Source organism: Gorilla gorilla, chromosome 3 (assembly GCF_029281585.2).
Source record: "Gorilla gorilla gorilla isolate KB3781 chromosome 3, NHGRI_mGorGor1-v2.1_pri, whole genome shotgun sequence".
Classification (NCBI taxonomy): domain Eukaryota; kingdom Metazoa; phylum Chordata; class Mammalia; order Primates; family Hominidae; genus Gorilla; species Gorilla gorilla.
In genome coordinates, this window is record NC_073227.2 from 57263795 (window position 1) to 57267961 (window position 4167).

General features: G+C 35.2%; 1 pseudogene; it reads left to right on the plus strand.

Annotated features, from left to right (window-relative positions):
- Positions 1 to 226: 226 nt before the first annotated feature.
- On the plus strand, positions 227 to 3179 carry LOC115934359 (UDP-glucuronosyltransferase 2B4-like; annotated as a pseudogene).
- Positions 3180 to 4167: the final 988 nt, after the last annotated feature.

A 4167-nucleotide genomic window follows, 5' to 3' on the forward strand; every position in this document is an offset into this window, starting at 1 on the left:
AGCACTTATAAACATAAAGGGACATTAAACACACTTGAAAAACAGGTCATTTACCTTCGTTTATCTCCTAGACATCTACATGTTCAGACTGTTAACCTAACGATAATATATTTACTTAGAAGTGTAAAAGTTACATTGTAACCTTGTGATTGATTTATTCTGGATATAACCATAAGAAATGACAGAAAGAAACAGCAAATGGAAAAAAGTATTCCATTGCACCAGGATGCCTGTGAAATGGACTTCAGTTTTTCTGCTGATATAGCTGAGCTGTTATATTAGCTCTGGGAGCTGTGGAAAAGTGCCGGTGTGCCCCACAGAATTCAGCCATTGGGTGAATATAAAGACAATCCTGGAGGAGCTTGTCCAGAGGGGTCATGAGGTATTGGCATCTTCAGCTTCCATTCTTTCTGATCCCAACGGCCCATCTACTCTTAAACTTGAGGTTTATCCTGTATCTTTAACTAAAACTGAGTTTGAGGATATCATCATGCAACTGGTCAAGAGATGGGCAGCCCTTCCAAAAGACACATTTTGGTCATATTTTTCACAAGTACAAGAAATCATGTGGACATTTAATGACATAATTAGAAAGTTCTGTAAGGATGTAGTTTCAAGTAAGAAAGTTATGAAAAAACTATAAAAGTCAAAATTTGATGTTGTTCTTGCAGACGCTATTATTCCCAGTGGTGAGCTGCTGGCTGAGCTATTTAACATACCCTTTGGATACAGTCTCTGCTTCTCTCCTGGCTACACACTTGAAAATCATAGTGTAGGATTTCTGTTTCCACCTTCCTATGTACCTGTTGTTATGTCAGAATTAAGTGACCAAATGACTTTCATGAAGAAGGTAAAACATGTGATCTATGTGGTTTATTTTCAGTTTTGGTTCCAAATATTTAATAAAAAGAAATGGGATCAGTTTTCCAGTGAAGTTCTAGGTAAGTAATTTTTTTCAGTTGGTAACATGGAGATCTAACTTTTGTGTGCCTTTGAAGCTGAGCTTATATAAAGCAATAAAGTCAGGGTACTTGGTTGTTGTTGTTGTTGTTGCTGTTGTTGTTGTTTTGGCGGAGTCTTGCTCTGTCTTCCAGGCTGGAGTGCAATGGTGCGATCTCAGCTCACTGCTGGTATTATAGGCATGTGTCTGCACGCTTGGCTAATTTTCTGTATTTTTAGTAGATACGGGGTTTTACCATGTTGGCCAGGCTGGTCTCAAACTCCTGACCTCAAGTGATACACCTGCCTCGGCCTCCCAGATTGCTGGGATTGCAGGCATGAGCCATCGCGCCTGGCTGGTAGTGGCGTTTTTTTGTAACTGAGTTTATCAAATGAAAATACAAGATGATCTATCAATCGCACAAGTATTATAGAAAAGCTTAAATTATAAGGTCAGTTAAAACTCTGTGGCCATTGCTCATACAGAACATTCTAGGACATCCTAAACCCATATATTAGTGCACCTAATATTTCTTTAAACAATCACACATCTGTTTTACTATACATTTTTTCATCCTAAAAATAGCCAGACACGTCAACTAACATCTTACTTAATGCATACCTGTATATTAAGTAGTTACACAATTTTCTACAACAACTATCTATGTAACATTGCAGAAATTGTTTTTCCTTGTACACTTCAGTTTCCTTATTCTGAAATTAAAATATGTCCCCATGTTACCAAAAAGTTTCCTTAACAGTTGAGAGAAATAGTGTCTCTGTCTCAAATGCAAAAACCAATAAGGGTAATTTGTTTCTAATGTCTCCACATTCCTTCACTAAAAGATTGGAAATTCTTCTAAGGTCAATCATCTTGTTAAAGTCTGAACATTGTTATATCTGTATAGATTTTTTTATTTGAAACTATGTTTCTTACAAAATATGAGCCAAATTAAGGTTGAGTACAAATCTCTATTTGAATAATTTCTCAAAATTTTCTAGCTGTAATTTGCAAATATGTTTACTTAAAAGCTAAGATGATTAATGCCTTAGCATGAATCAAAAGCAGTAGTGGGTACAAGAATTTCAGCCACAATCTCAAAATAGCCCACAGTTCACTTGAATAACCAAAGATAAAAGGATTACCTTAGTGAGCTGTGGAAACTAGACTATTTCTTAGAAAATTGTTTTTATGGGTACAGCCGAATTAGTTGATCATGGAGCTCAAAGAGTTGTTTAAATGTTTATATGCTACTATGGAAGCTTTAAGGGGTAAAGAAATGGATGTTTACTTCTCTATAGATTATTTTAATAAGTGTTTTTGATGGTGAGTATTCTGACGTGACATTAGCAATAATGGAGTTTACCCTCAAAATTCTCTTATCACTTTGCTTTTCTTATAAATACACATGGGCAAAATATATAATACATAAAAATTAAATTATGCCTATATTTGAGTATATGTTTATGTATTTCAGTGTACAGACACTTTGCCTACATTATTCCAATCCCATTCAGAAAATTACCTAATGTAATTATCTTGTGTCATCCACCTTTTCTTTTCTTTTTCCTGTCAGGAAGACCCACTACCTTATCTGAGACAATGTGGAAAGCTGACATATGACTTATTTGAAACTCCTGGGATTTTCAATTTCCTCATCCACTCAAATGTTGATTTTGTTGGAGGACTCCACTGCAAACCTGCCAAACACCTACCTAAGGTAAAGATAATTTTGTTGGTTCTGTTTTGTTGGCTTTGAATTTTTAGTAGGAATGATTCTACAGTCTTCATTCAGAATGTTTGACTACACAGAAAGAAAGATGGGAAGTGGGCGGGGTAAAGCAGATACCGATTAGAAAGACATGTATGTGTTGATTTGTTGATACCATCACAAGTATGTGAGTTTCATTATTATTATAGATAGAGAGGGATACTAAGGAGACTTTGAAAATAGTCTTGGTTAAATTAAAGCCTTGTTTATGCAACACCTAAGAAGGTATTGGTCATTTATTAAAAGAATATTTATAAAAAGTTTTACACAAACCACAGGCAAGAGGAAAAAAATAGACACAGTTTCTGTCTCCATACACATTTCATTCTATTTCAAAAGATAGAATATGTGCAAGTAATAAAAATTGTGCAAAAGCTATTATCTCAAGGAAAAACCCAATGCCAAGATGGCATCAGTGGAGATAATAGAAAGTTTCCCGGACTCACTGATAATGAAGATGACAGCTGAACAATGTGCAGAAGTCGGTGAAAGAATGAGGGGCACAAGAAAACACAAAAAGAAAAGAAGGTAAAGTGTTCAGGACAGTTCTCAAGACTCCAAGTTTAGTTTGCAGGGAAAGGCTGAGTGAGAATCAGATGATGCTGAGAGGCAACTTAGAGCCAGATAGTTATTAGGAGTTAAAATATTTATTAAGCCCCTTTGGGAGCTACTAAAAAGAGTTAGGAAATGAAGATATGTGATAAGATTATTTAAAAAAAGAAACAAAGAAAGAAAGAGCAGATCATTTGGGAAATTTTGCATGGAATCTGGTAGCAGATGATGGAAATGTGAACTAAAATGTTGACAGAAATAATTATACCTACATTTACAGTAATAGTACCCACTTCATATTGTGTTTTGTGGAAAAAATGTCAATACAGACAAAACACTTAAAATGTCTCTGTTACATAGTCAGTGATGCAGAAATATTAATTTTGCAATTATGGTTATTTTGTTATGATTACTAACACTATTAATTACTTAACATGTGCATGTCACTTGAGACACCATTCTCCATTTAATAGAACCAGATTGTTCAGCACATCAAGATTACGTTCTCTTGAAAAGTTGTAGACGACAGATATCCTGTGGACTTCAATAAAAGTAGGCACACTAGTTTTGCCCATAAGATGAGCAAGTTGATCTTCTAATATTCTACTCTAAGTGATGAGGGTCTTAAGTATTCTAGCTTAAGAGAAAATAATTACTCAACAATATAAATGTGTACCCCTAATAATATTTTCAGCCAAACAAAGTGCTCACTTGATTTTACTCAAGGATGTAACTCATTCTACACTGAGATACCAGAGGTATACATCTTAGAACAGAAACATGCCCTATTTGGGGAGGTGTTTTCAGCATTATGACACGCAGCTTAGTAAACCTTCCTGGTGAAACTTGTGTCTAGACACCATAGCTCCCTACAGAGAAGCATGGAGAAAATGAACGATATGTG